The sequence below is a fragment of the Bubalus kerabau genome, chromosome 4 (genome assembly GCF_029407905.1).
Source record: "Bubalus kerabau isolate K-KA32 ecotype Philippines breed swamp buffalo chromosome 4, PCC_UOA_SB_1v2, whole genome shotgun sequence".
Taxonomy (NCBI): Eukaryota; Metazoa; Chordata; class Mammalia; order Artiodactyla; family Bovidae; genus Bubalus; species Bubalus kerabau.
This window is the reverse complement of record NC_073627.1, coordinates 143,317,173-143,331,302: the sequence shown is the minus strand read 5'-3', so window position 1 is coordinate 143,331,302 and position 14,130 is coordinate 143,317,173. Positions and strand designations below refer to the sequence as shown.

Here is a 14,130-nt window from a genome sequence, read left to right as displayed (position 1 = left end):
TGCGGCCACGGAAATAAAAGTGAAAGGCCCGGGCAGTGGCGGGAAGGTTTTTTCCTCTGCAATGGGAGTCCCTGAGGCATTTGTTGGGAAAAGGGCCCGGGCGCTCTGGGCAGCCTACTAGGGAAGGGTGTGAGGAAGCAGCGAGATACTTCCTTCCCCCTCTCCCCGCCCGCAAACCCCGCGCAGCTCCCCGGAGGGGCCAGGCAGCTGGGATTATGGGTCAAAGGTCAGGTGAAAAATCCAAGGGGTGGGGATGGGGGTGGGCCACTCGTTCTCCGCCCCCTGGCATTCACCCTTTCTGTTGCGCTCTCCTGTGGCCTCAGAAGTAGTCGGGTTGTCTAACCTGAATTCTTCCCTGTAATAGCCAGACCCCAGGCCCCGGGACGCGTGAAGTGAGCACACCAGCTCGCGAGAGGCCCAGGCTGCGAAAGGGAAGCTCGAAGGGTGAACCTCCAGCGCCCAACTCTGGCACTCGCGCTCTGGCACTGCCGACCCGGGCAAAAAGGGCGCGTTCTCCCTACATCCTGCATCCCAGTGGCGGTCACTCCCCAGGCCGCGTGCCCGGGGATGGGTTAGGTGAGGGTGAAGAAGGAGAGGGGAGAGGGGTAGTTGCGGTGTATCACCGGAGACTTGATGGGAGGCGAGGGCCTGGGTTTTCAGCCTGGTCCGCTTCGGGTCATGCGAGCAAACAGCCCTATTCCTTCGGTGTGAGGGGTGTAAGTGTCTAAGACTGGGAGAGGGGGTGTCGTTGCTGGGGGCGGTAGGAGATCTGGGAGGGGCGGAGGCGGCTGGCCTCTCCGGCCCAAAGTAGGGCCTGCTCCAGCTCTTCTCAAGGAGATGCTGGCGGGAGAACCCTGAGAGTTGGCCCCGGCTGTGCCAGGGTGTCCGTCCAAGGCACTAAAGGCTCGAAGGTGCGGGAGTGTGAGCCGCGGAGACCTGGCCAAGGCTGAGTGAGCGAGGGAGTGTGAATGAGCGACCCTGGGGAATTGGATGCACGCCCAGCGGCCCTGGGGGATCCGGCGGAGTGGGTGTGGGTGTGGGTGCGCGCGCGTTTCTCAGACCCGCGGTCCGGGCTGCGCGTGAAGCACGGGGACTACAGCCGTCTGGAGGGCGTTCCCGAGAGAGGGTGAAGGCGAGGGGGCCACGCGTGCCACTGCGGGCGAGTGTGCCCGCGGGGGAGAGTGGGAGCCAGCCTGAGTGAGGGGGAGTGGGGGCTCACAGGCCTGCTGAGGATGACTGTGCCCGCGCGTGCCAGGAGAGGGATCGTGCCACGGCAGGGGCGCGCGGGGGCCGTGGTCGGGAGGGGGTCGCGGCGCGCGGCCGCGGAGGCGCGGGGAGACAAGGAGGGAGGGGGAGGGGAGCGAGGGCGCGCGCGGCCGGGCGGGCGCCCGCGGTCACATGGGCGAGGGAAGGAGGGAGGGAGCGCGCGAGGGAGGGAGGAGGATGGGGGGGGTTAAAGCCGCCGAGCGCCGAGGAGCCGGTGCAGAGCGGGCGGCGGCGGCAGCGGAGGCAGTGGCTCCAGCCGGCGCAGCGCGGGGTTCGGCGGCGGGATCCGGTGGCGGTGCTAGCTCCGCGCTCCCTGCCTCTCTCCCTGCCGGGGGCGGTCGAAGAGCTAGGCGCGGAGCCCCGGCGGCCCGAGGGCTCGGTGAGTACCTCGCGCGGAGCGCGCGCGGCCGGACCCTCAAACCCTCGGGTTGACCGACAGATCCGCGGCCCTCGTGCGCGCGGGAAGAGAGAGGGGACGTGCATGGGCCCGAGACTGGGGTGGGGGGGGACAGGAAAGTTCACGGGAAACTTTGCCCGTAAACTCGGGGGCGGGGGCGCAGGAGAAACAGCCCCCCACGTCCGGGCGCGCCGGGGGTTGGGCGTGGTGGTGGTGGGGCGGACAGTCGGCCGGCGGGAGGTGGCAGGGATCGATTGCCCTAGCACCGGGTTCTCCCTCACCTCTCAGCGTCGCGCGCAGGGTCTGGGAAAATTCTGGAGCTGGGGGGTCGTAGTGACCCCCGCGCGCCCAGAGGCGGCTTCCTTCTCCAGCAGAAATCTGGACTTGAAAGCGCCCAGGGGTGTGAACGGACGGTTGCGCGTCCGCCAGTATATGGGTGTCCATGTGAATCTGCTTGTGTGTGTGTGTGTGTGTGTGTGTGTCGGCGCGAGCCTGCCTGTGGTTTCCTCGTGAGTCCGCCTGGATGTATCTCCGTTTAGTGGGTCTCCTCCAGAATCTCTTTGTAAGTGCTCCCGTGTTGTGTGTCCGTGTGAGTCCGCCTGCGGTGTGTCCCCGCCTCTTTGTGAGTCTGCCGGTGTGTGTCTTCCCCTAGTGTGGCTCTGCTGGAGCCGGCCTGGGTGTCCCTGTGCTGCTCGGAGTAGTGTAGCGCCCGGTGCGTGGGGGCTGGGCCGCGGGGAGGTCACCAGACGGACAGCTCTCCTCCTCGGCTCCGAGCCTCTCCTCTCCCGAGCCTCTCTTCCAGCGCTAGATCTCGCGCTCGTCCGCTCCCTTGGCCCCCTCCCCCCGTCAGTAGCTTCAGGCGGGCAGGACTATTTCACGCCTTGTTGAAAATTCAGGATTTTCTTTCTCTTTCCGTCTAGTCTCTCTCTTTTGAGAAGCGTCTGTGTGGCTGGCAGTGTTGTGTCTGCAACACTGGGTGTGTGTGTGCATGCCACTGGAGAAGTGTGTCTGCAACACTATTTGCTTTGCCTGTAGTACTTGATGTAATTGTGTCTGTGTCACTGGGGGTATTCCTGTGGCTGTAATCACGGAGGAGGTGGGTGTATGAAATGCTGGGTGTGTTTGTGCATCTGTAATTGCTGTTTGTCGGGGGGTCTGAAACACTGAGTGCATTTTTGTGTGTCTAACTCTGGGTATGATTGTGTACCAATGCATATGTGGGGATGATGGAGCTTGAACAATTAGATGTTTCTATGGCTGTATAGCTAGCCAGAGCTTGGTGGGTGGAGGGGACTGTGTCTCCATAAATTCTGCATACCTGCTCCACTGCCAAAATCCACACAGATCCTCTGGGCTGGTTCTTAGGGCTCCTGGTCGGGATTGGTGACATGCAGCCCAGGTTCACAGTCCATCACGGTTAATACTCCGACTGGGACCCTGAGCCTTATGTGAAAAGTAGGAGTTTAGAGTTCACATGCAAGACTTCTAGAGGCTCTGGAATTTATACTCAGCTTCATACTGGGACACTTAAACTCATATGGACTCACACTCAGAATTACCACAGGACAATGGACTTCCACTCAGATTCACTTATATTCTGGTCATATCCAGTGATACATTTCAGTCCTGGAGTTTACACTCAGACTCACATTGGGACTCTAGGCTCACACTTAGATTCACATTTCTGTCCTGAGGCTCATAGGCTAATACTGAGACCTAGAGCCCATGCTGAGAACTCCCTGAGGTCCTAGGGCTCACACTGGGACTCACACTGACACCCTGGAGCTTTCTCAGATTCACACATTCTGGGGCTCACACCCAGACTTACCTGGGGAACCAGGAGTTCATTTGAGCTCAAGGACTCACATAAGACATTGGGGTTCATACATGCATGCTCACATCTTGGGGTTCACACTCAGATTCACACTAGCAGACTCAAGATACTCACTTCCATCCTGGGATCACTTAGGGACCCATACTTATAAAGGGACCCCAGTGCTCATACTCAGACTCAAGTGGGGAACCTTAGCTAACACTCAGAAAGCCCCGAAGACCAGGGGCTCACATGAACACTAGGACTCTTGCCTGTACTGACTTGTTTGGGAATCCTGGGGCTCACAGTTAGACTCCCATTTCAGCCCTGGGGCTTATAGTCACATGCACAATGAGACCAGCATTCACACTCAAACCTAAACTTCCATCTTGGTGTTCACACTCAGACTGACATCCCTGGTAGTTAATTAAACTTGCTTCTATTCTGGGGCTTAGATTCAGAGTCACACTAGGGCCCCAGTGCTCACACTCAGACTGGTGCTTGCACCTTGAGGCTTTCATATTCACATGGAAACCCTGGGATTCACACTTAGAATCACACCAAGTTAGCTTTCCATTCTGGGACACTCAAACCCACGTTAGGATTATGTTCACACTCCCAGGGGAACTTAGAACTCATGGTTCAACTCACCCATGCTTTCACTGGTTTATGGTATGTCTCAGGGCAGCTGGGGACGGGAACAGAGACTATTACAAGATCTGTGTTCTCCAGAGGTGGGGAGTGGAAGAGATATGTGTTTGGTCACGTCCATTACTTGGATTGTGGGCTGGTGGAGAGTGGTGGGAAACACCCAGTTAAACCTTTCTGCCTGTTCTTCCAGAGGAGACTAGGCTCTCAATCACTCTCAGGACAGCTGAGTGGCTTTTTGGTTCCGGGGTGACATGTACCCTTAGGGTTCCCTATGAACCATGTACATGCACATCTTTGTTCAATAGTTTTGGGTACCCCTCCTGTGATAGAGAGGGTCAGGTATGGGGAAGTAAGACTCATGTCTTCCCAAGACATCTCCCCCATCCCAGTTATCCTTCAGATGGGAGCAGCATGAAGGTTGACTTGAGGGGGATAGACATCTGGCTTCTTTGACCTCTCCTAGATGACGAATCTCTGATTCTGGAGACGGTAGCCCCAGATCTGTGGTGAGAAGGTGGCTGGAGGAGAAGACTGGAGTGGAACGCACCCTCTTCCCTCTCCTTTTCTCTGGCTGGAACGGGGTTGGGCCACATTTTGTTATATCTCCCAGTGTCTCCTGGAATGCCTGAGTCCTTATCCTGTCTCCAGCATCTGCCTGGGGTTCTCCACTCTGCCTCCCAAAAGAGCAGTAGCTCTGCAGGGGTGGGATGGGGTGGCAATTGGGTCAGGTTACAATCAGTCTTAGGACTCCACCTGCCTTGAAGACACTGCTCGGGGCTTTATACCCTTCTTTTTGTGGAGGCCAGTGCACCAGCACCCCACGAAGTAGGGATCTGGCTCTCAGGCTCAGATGGCTAGGCTGTAACTGCTCCTTGTCCCAGAGCGGGACACGTGCTCTCCAGCCCCCCTATGGGGGTGGAGGGCTTGAAGGCAAGGCGCCCTGCTCTGCCCCCCCATGGTGAGTTGAAGTGTAAATGAATCGGAAACAGATGGAGCCTATTTTCTTTGAAATGCAGATGGGTTGGGGGGGGGGGGGGACCATGTGTGCCCGGTTGGGAGGGGGGTCCCAGAGAACTAGGAGGCTGAGAAGAGAGCTGACCCCTCCTCCAGACCCACCAAGGGATTGGGGGTGTGTGTGGGGAATACCTCAGCTGTGTAAACTCCAGTGGCCCTGGGTGACCACACCCACCCCAGACCCTAGCTTCCTGTGGGGAGGGGCTGGGGAGGCCGTGGTCCCAGTGGGCTGAGGGCACTGAGGTCATCGCCCCTCTTTACCTCTGCAGAGGGCAAAGAGGGCCCCCAAAGCATAGAGCCATGCTGGGTTGGGGGTCACCAGAGCCAAGGAGGTGAGAGGAGGAGCTGGGCAAATGTGGGCAAGAGCTGGACCCTACAGCTGTGGGGAACCAGCTCCTCAAAGCTGGGGCTGGAACACCAGTCTATTAATAGACTAGGGTGGTGACTCCTGGGCGGTCCAAGGGCCCGTCCTGGGGTTCAGGAATGGACTGAAGCATCCTTAGTCCTGAGGGAGGTCAGAATGCCCCACTGTATACTGCCTCTACTTCTTCTTTGCAGTGCTTAGCAAGGCTGCAGAGTAACTAACTGCCTGTGAAATCTGGGACTTAGGGGCGGGGGTCCACGAGGCTCAGCCCCCACCGACCCTGCCTCTGCTATAAACAAGGTACACAGTGGGAGGCCAGTGTTGAGTAAACAATCTTTCTCTCCAACCAGACTGAGTGATGTTGGTGGGCAGGACCATGTCCCTAATTCCCTGGCCAGTAGGGATTAGGTGCTCAAGAAATGTTGAGGAATGAACACTGAGTGGGACAGACCGTGGGGAGAGGGGACTCTCCGGGGTTTGTGGCTTGAGACTCAACAGCCTCTGTGGCATAACACTGTTTTTTGGTTTGAACCACCCCTAAGTGATTTGCAGGCAAGATTAAAGGAAGGCCTTCCCTGTATTCAGGGAAGGAGTGCAAAGGATGGGCAGCTTCTTCCTTGAAAAGGTCTGTGGCAGAGGTCAGAGCTCACTTCTGTCCTCTCCCCAGCTTCAGGATTTTTCAGAAGATGAGAAAATCCTTTTCTCCCCCATGTGGTGGTGAGCATGTCCCTTGCTTTCTCTAAGTCTGGGTTTCTTGGACTCGAGCTAAAGCAGTGGACCCCAGGTCTGAGCCTTTGAGGCTGGGCTTCCCTGGTGGCTCAGCTGGTAAAGAATCCGCCTGCAATGCAGAAGTGGGTTCGATCCTTGAGTTGGGACGATCCCCTGGAGAAGGGAACGGCTACCCAACTCCAGTATTCTGGCCTGGAAAACTCCATGGACGTTATAGTCCTTGGGGTCGCAAAGAGTCGGACACGACTGGGCGACTTTCACTTCACTTCTGAGGTTTAGCTGCTGTGGGCACCGTGGACTGTCTGTATTGGTTATTAATGTCTGTCTGAGAACACAGAGTTCAGATCCTAAAAATACCCTGTGCAGCCAGAGCCTCAGAGGTGCTGGGGTAGCAGTGGCTGCATCTTGATGGGCTAGGCACAGAGGCAGGAGAGAGAGAGAGAATTCGGGGAAACTGAGGCAGGCAGCATGGGCCGGGAGTTGCACAGGAGACAGAGCCTTCCTTTGTAGGGAACAGAGGTTTCTAAAAGAGTGGTGCCCGTTAGTCACATGATGGCAACATTTAGGGTAATCTGTTATCTTGCGCCACCAAGAATTTCCTTCTCAGAGAGCTTGGAGATACAACTGATAACAGACATAAAAATCAAGTAGTCAGTGGTAACCATTTCAAGTCCAGCTTCAGAGTGTTCCAAAATGGTGTGTGACCAAGGGAAATATCTTCCCCAGGTAGCCTTTTCTGAGCCGCTGACTCTATCCCTTCTCCTAGAGCTCTTCCTTGCAGCCCAAGTCCCAGTGAGTTTCTTCCACATCCTGTGCTATACGTCCCCACCTCACTTCTGACCCCCAGGCCTCTGTGGAGCCCCTCTCCCCCAGGAGAAAGGGACTCACAGTGGTCCCCAAAAGGTAAGATGAGTCCAGCCTCTGAGGACAGATGTCATGTGACCTTGGCCCATGAGCTGACCTTTCTGGGCCCCTCCGTGAAATCGTGGGATGGGGGCTGGGCCCTGGCCCAGGCCCTGAGAGAACGCAGTTTTGGCACCCATCCAGGTCCCTGACGTCAATGACTCTCCAAATAATGGAATCAATATTGGGGGGGCGGGGTGGGCAAGCGTGAACCAGGCCCCAGCGATTAGAAACAGATCAGCACAAACCCACAGCTGACTCTGATAGAGCTGCCTTGGAGAGCTAGGGTGGGGGGCCTGGGAGGAGGTGGACTTGAGGGGGCTCAGGAATGGAGGCAGGGCCACTGGGTGTCCAAAGTGTGGGAGTACACAAGTGGGCAGAGACTCTGGCGCTGCTGGGGTGGGAATAATGAGGTTGGGGGGGGGCTGTCCTGGTCCCTTCCTCCTTTGAGCCTGTGGGGTTCTGAGACTGAGGTAACTTGGTGAATGGAGACTTCTTTCAGCAATGAGTGATCAAGAGTTCATCTCTCTGCATCCCAGACCTGGGCCCCTCGGCCATATTAGGGCTCAGGGGTTATACCAGGGGAACAGAGGAGCTGGGGGAGGGTTCTGAGTGAGATCTAAACGGCATGACCTTTTTCTTAGAGGCATGGGGCATTAATCCAACATAGAGAAATGGGTATTCCCCTTCAGATTGGGAGTCTGGCCTCCTTCCCCGGCTCATGTCTCTCAGCCCTCTATAAGGCAGCAGGTGAGGATGGAGGGGGGCCCTGGGGTCTATAGGGGGCTGGCCTGGCGGCAGCTGACAAAAAAAACAGGAAGAAGGGCTGGGGGGAGTGGCTGTAATTATGGGGCATTTATTATTAATCAGATGAAACTGCTAGAAGCAGCTGGTGTAATGTGTGCAGTGATACAGACTCTGCATGCCCCCAACACAGGCACACTCGAATGCATACTCACCTACACATTCACTTATACATGAGTCCTGTTTTGCTTTCAGAGTTTTCTTTTCCTGAAGGTTGGATGACTCTCTATTAGTCTGCCTGTGTATGTCAGTGTGTATCTGTCTGTTTTTTCATGTCAGCCTGTATCCTCCTCTCCCTCTGTTGTCTCCTTTCCCCACCATCTCTGTCATCGCTCAGCCCCGTGTGTCTGTCTTCCTGTCTGTCTCTGTCTCTGTGGGCCTGTCGGTGTGTCTGTATCTCTTACCACCAGTCTGCCTGTCCCTAACACCTTGTTTGAGTTTCCAGCCATCCCTCCCTGGTTGGTGGTACCTCTGCCTCTCTGGGCAGAGTCACATGACATGGAGTTCCTTTCTCATGCGTATTTGTTTAGGCACCTTATCATGCCTTTGGGAGACTCAGCTCGGACCTGTTGTGGTGGGGAATGGAGCAGTTGGACCCTGAGAATCTTCCAGGGTCTTGTAGAAGTCGAGGGCTCTGTTCAAGTAACTGGAGTCTTAGAAGCAACAATGACTTTCAGAATAGCTTTCTTCAGCACCAGTCATGTGACGTTGGGCAAGGTAAGGTGCTTTTGTTCTCTGAGCCTCAGTTTTCTCATCTGCAGAATGGGACCAGGATTACCTTCAAAGGTTATTTCGGTGATATGGTGCAAAACTGTATGTTAGGTCTTTATCATGGTGTTTGGCTCATCAAGGGCCCTGAGTAAGTGTTAGCTGCTCCTGTTATTATTGGGAAAGGCACTTTGCTGGCAGGGGAGAGATCTGTAGAGGCAAGCTGCACTAGTAGAAGGGCTCCAGAACGAGATTTGCACTCAAATCTCTGCTCTGGAGTTGATCGGCTGTGTGATCTTGGGCAAGTTAACCTCCCAGAATCTGTTTTTTCAGCTGTGAAATGGGAATAATAATAGAACCTACCTCATGGAGAAGTCATGAAGATTAAATGAGATCATGTATATAAAGTGCCTAACACAGTTCCTGGCACATAACAGATGCTCAATAAATCATAGTGGTGATGAGGAGAAGACAGTATGATGGTGTGTGTTTCTGCCTGCTGGGGGCCATGTGTCCCTGTGTGAGTGTGCATGGGAGGATGTGTGTGACGTGGAGGTGCTTGTGTCTGTGAACCGGTTGTGTGGGGATTTCAGATGGTCTGTGGGTCTGCATCTGTGTGTGGTGTCAGGCCGCTGGCTTCCGGCCTCTCCTTGTCCCTGTGGTTCAGAACCTAAAGTCTGCAAAGGGTGCTTCAGGGAGTCTGGACCACTCCCAGCTCTTTCTCTTCTGGACACTGACCTGCTGCCTGCCTCAGTCTCCCCTTCTCACAGTGGGGCTGTGAGCGTGAAATGAGCTCTGAGTTTGACTAAGGTCTGCGGCTCCTCTGTGGCCTCTGATTTGTGCCCTTTGCCCTTCTAGAACCCAGGCTTGTCACATCATCCCGCCCCCTTGGTTTCAGAAGTCTCCGGAAGAGCCTCGTCTGGAGGAAGAGGAGGACATTGATGTGCTCGGTGTGCGGCGGTTGGTGAAGAGGTATGTGCTGGGGGCCCGGGGGAGGCAGGTCAGTTTCAGGGCAGCTGGCAGGTGCCATGGGGGCCGTAGGTCTGGGGATGTGAGTGAAGGAGGGTCTGAGATCCCTTCTTGTTCTTCCCCCCTCCTTCCTCCTGAGGCTTTCCATGCCCCCATGACAGGCCTATAAAGGGGAGGAGACTTACCCACCATCACACAGGCAAGGGCAAAGCCAGGTCAGAAAACTGAGTTCTGCACTGCTGGGGCTGAATCCCGGATATGGGAGCATGTTTCTGTCTCATTGTCAGGCTTCTTCTCTGCCCAAAGCACCTCTCTGGTTTAATTGCTGGGGAGCTGCTGAGCTTGGAGGAGATGGGATGGAGGGTCAGAAAGTCCAAAATCTTCTGAGGCCAGCCTTGGGGGTTGGGCCTGACTCTCCCTGCCTTTCATTCAGGCCAGGCAAGGCCCCTGGATTGGCAGCCCCAGGGTGGGGGTGCTCAAGAAATCGAGGCGCTGGAGCGGAACGGAAGGGCCTATTGTCGAAAACCCGCCAGAGGCCCACAAAGGCCGGCAGGGCTTTTCATCTCGGCTCCCAAACAGACTGGCCATTTTCCCGGCCTGGAAGTGGGGTGGGGGTGGGGGGGGCTGACCCTTCAGAACTAGCAGTGGGGTGTTGTTGAGGGTGGGGTCCGAGCCGAGTGTATCCCAGGCTGACAACATCATGGCCATAAAAGGGACTTAAAATGGAGCTGGGGTTCTGAAGAGTAGAAAAGGGACTTTAGAAGGCTGGAGAGGGTTATGCTTCAGTCTCCGGGTTCCCAGAGGACCTGAAGACTTGGAGTGGGGTGTCTATCAGAAGTTCAGATTGGCACAACAGTGAGGGGAACACCTGGGAGGAGCTTGGTGGCCGGTTGGGAAACTGAGCTGTTGAGCTGTGCTAATCACCCCCCACACACTGGGGACACCTTAGGGAGCCGGAACTGGGGTCGGAGAACAGAAGGCTAGCGGTCAGGCAAGAGAATGGGCTCCATGGAGCAGGAGGGACTGAGGCCAGACAGCAGGAAGGACTTTCTGCCAATGAACAGTAGCTCAGATGCCCTGACCCTGTCCCTGGGGATCCCTGAGGAGCACAGAGAGCAGGGGAGCTGGAGAACACCCCTGGGGGGAAAAGGCTGAGGCGGCTTCTGTGGGGGCAGAGGAGGAGGCTGTGAGGGAGGACTTGGCAGTTCTGTCCACCCTCCCCCAGCAGCACCTTCAGCACCGCTTTAAAAACAGCTTTTTAATTTAACAAAGTGGATGAAAAACTGTTTTTGGAAATAAAAGATATCTGCTGTCTCCCAGGCTAGCACTCAGCCCTTGCAGAGAACCTCTCTCTCGGTTTCTCCTTGCTGTTGGTGGCTCCTTTCGTCTCTCTGCGTCTGTCTCTCTCTCTTTTTTGTTTGTTTCTGCTCTGCAGCCCCCCAGCTTCCCCTTGGCCTCCCATCACCGTCCCCCACCCTCCCATTCAGCCTCTGCGGGAGTGTCATCCTCAGCCTCTTATTTCCGTGTCTGCATCTCCTTCTGTCTCTCCGCTCCCAGTCTCTCTCTTCCGGGCTTGTCTCTCTCTCTTCTGATTCGTCTCTGTCTCCCAGCCTGTCTCAATCTCTGTCTCCCTTCCCCCGCTCCTTTCTCCCCCAACCCCTGCTCTAAATGGGTCTATTTAAAACACCCGACGCTGCCAAGTCAGAAAAGCGTCTCCTGATAAAGCGCATTAGGCGGAGGGAGGGAGGAGGGGGAGGGAGGCGGCGGGCGGATGGATTGATCCGAGCCCGTAACCCCATTAATCAGGCATCGTGGATCCCCCTCCCTCCCCCAGCTTCGGCCCCTTCAGAGCTAAAAGCCCCTTAAATATTTATCACCCCTCCCCCATGGGGGCGATGGGAGAGCTGTGTGGCCGTCGGTGTGAGCATCCCCAGCCTCCTGGTCTCCCCCCACCATCCCGTGGGTGTGTGTGTGTGTGTGTGTATACACACGTGTGCATGTGCTCCTGTGTGCATGCATGGGTGTGCACACACCTGACAAGCCCAGGACCCAACTGCCATCTTGCCCTCCCCAAACCATTGGAGTGGCCTGTTCCCTGAGCAGCCTCTGGGGACATTAGATGTCTGGCCTGGCTTCTGCCCCTCCTGAAGTGTTGGGCATGCAGAGTAGGGGGACCCTGGGGTCCACTGGGGGTCCTCGTGCCCCTCAAAGTGCAGGACTGGAGGACTGGCTGGCATTGAACTGTCATCCTCAGGAGGGAGGGAGGTGAGCTGTGGTTCAATGTCCAGATTCCCCCAAATTTCCAACGCAGGTCACTCGGATAGTTGGGGACTCCAGCTTCTAGAGTGCACAAGGTCCCTAGGAAGGCTGGTGGAAGTTCCCTCTTTCTCCTCAGAGGGCAGAAGTAGACCTGGGGTGGAATGGGGGCTTTCCCTGACCTCAGACAGGCAGGAAGGCACACTGGACCGGGAGGGGGCTCCCCGTCCCCCCTAGAGACTAGACTCTCTGGGGGTGATGTGGGACGGAGAGCCCTTCGCAGCAGAGGTCAGCCCTGAGTGAGACTGGCCGGGGTTGGTCCCAGTTGGCCTGAGAAGACTCGGCCCGGGCGGGGGAGGGGAGGCCGCGGCAGCCCCCAGGGGTGAGGAGGGGCGGGGGTGGCGGTGGGCCGGAGCCGGGAGGGTCCCTTCCCCCTCCCCTCCCCCTGCCTCGAGTGCCACATCTCCTCCTGACTCAGACAATTAGATTCAAAGGATGACCTCACTGCCTGCCGTCCCTCACTCGCTCCCTCCGCTCGCTCGGCTCGCTCGCCCGCCGCGCGCTCCTTCCTCCCCGCCTCCCGGCCCGCTCGCCGCCCAGCTCGCTCGCAACGGCTCGGCCCCCCGCCCGCCGGGACGCTCGGGGGTGGGGGGGACACGCCTGCTCCCCGGGCCGCCCGGGCCCCAGCCCCGAACCCCCGGGGGGCCCGATGCCCGCGGGCGGACGGGCGGACCCACGGAGCGCCGGAGGCACCGACGGGGCGCCTGCGCGGGGACCCAGGTCAGTGGCCGCGCGGCCGCGGGGCCGGAGAACTTGTCACCCCCGCCCGCGCCGCCCGCCAGCCCGCCCCGGCGCTTCCCGCTCCTTTCTCGGCCCCCGCCCCCCGCGGCTGCTCGGCGCTCCCCCTGCCAAGCTGTCTCTCTCTCCTCTTCTTTTTCTCTCCCCCCAGCAGCCCCCCTCTGCCTCTGCAGCCGGTGGGAGGGACTGGGACTTCCTGAGGTCCCAGGGATGGGGCCGGGGCCCACTGGCTGCAGCCGGACCAGGCCTCCAGCAAGAGGAGGGGTCTGGCCGTGTCCATTGGCCTGGGGGAGGGGACCACCACCGGGGTGGGAAGGGGGCTACTGAGAGAGAGGCCCCGGTTGTGGGGGTGACGTCCAGACAGAGGGATGAGCTCCCAATATCTTTCTTTTCCTACATCCTGTGGGCCTCTGGCTTGGCTTCGTTGGTCCCCACCTCTGAGCTAAATAACTTCGGTCCCTGCGGCCAGGTCTCCTTTGGCCCCCACAGCCTGTGTTCTTTGGAGCCTTGTCACCTAGTTTCCCTTAACCCTGCTGCCTGAATTCTTTTGTCACTTTCCTTAAGTCCCTGTCACCTGGCTTCCTGGGCTTTGCCTTGCTTGGTTTCCTTAGGCTCTGCCGCCCGGTGTTCCCTCCCAGGCCTGGTCCTTGGAGCCCAAGCAGGCTCTCTTTAGGATGGGGCGTCAGGACTCACACTACACCTGGAGCAGCAAGTGCTGAGGACGTCAACAGCACTGATGATTGTTCCCGGGTTGGGGCCTGGCCAGCCCAGCCTGGATTCCTTTCTGCCTGGACAGCGACACAGCGTCTTCTCTTGTGATGGGGGGCGGGGCTGCAGGGTCCAAGGACGCTTTAGGATTCTTGTCCTGGTGGTTTGTTAAGGCAGCGCTGGCTTGGCCAGGGCTGTCTCCATTTCTCTTCGGGTCTGACAGTGATGACAGGGCCTTGGCAGGGGCTGGGGCTTGAGGTCAAGGTCTCATCTCCTTCCCCTTCCCCCACTTCCTGCAGCCAGGCCTGACATTCAGGTGCCCTGTAGACAGCTGTAGGCACAGAGAGGTTTCTGAGAGGCCTGGGCTCACACAGCAGGTAGCTAGGCTGGAGAAGAAGTGGTGAGGAGGGGAGGCGGGAGGGTCCTGGGGAGCAGGCTGGCTTCTGGGGCTTGCTGGCTCCTGCTGCTACCAGTACCACCATCTCTTCGCCTGGGGGCTTCCTCACCTCTCTACTCTGGCCAGGATCTCTCCTCATTCCTGAATGCTGGTGAAAGGGTGAGCAGAGAAAGGCGCCAAGTAGGGAATAGTGTTCTGCTTTCTCGATTTTTAGAAACTTTCCCTTTCTGTGTTAGGCCATCCTGAGCTTTATCTTCCCTTCCCCTAAGCACGGGCCTGGCAACCCAAGGTCCCAGCAGGGAGTGACTATTCTGGGTGTGTATGTGTGTGTTTCTCACTGCCGGGTGTAGAGG

At 57.6% G+C, this 14,130-nt stretch overlaps 1 protein-coding gene across 2 annotated transcripts in view; it reads left to right on the top strand.

Moving 5' to 3' along the window:
• Positions 1–329: 329 nt before the first annotated feature.
• Positions 330–14,130, top strand: part of CNTFR (ciliary neurotrophic factor receptor) — a 39,430-nt gene continuing 25,629 nt past the window's right edge. Inside the window, exons 1-2 of one of the 2 annotated variants that reach the window (XM_055578869.1) lie at positions 330–576; positions 9,508–9,621. The gene's annotated coding sequence lies outside the window, so the exon portion shown is untranslated. Of the gene's footprint in view, positions 577–1,491; positions 1,646–9,507; positions 9,622–14,130 lie in introns of those variants that run through there. The other variant, XM_055578868.1, reaches the window with a different exon arrangement.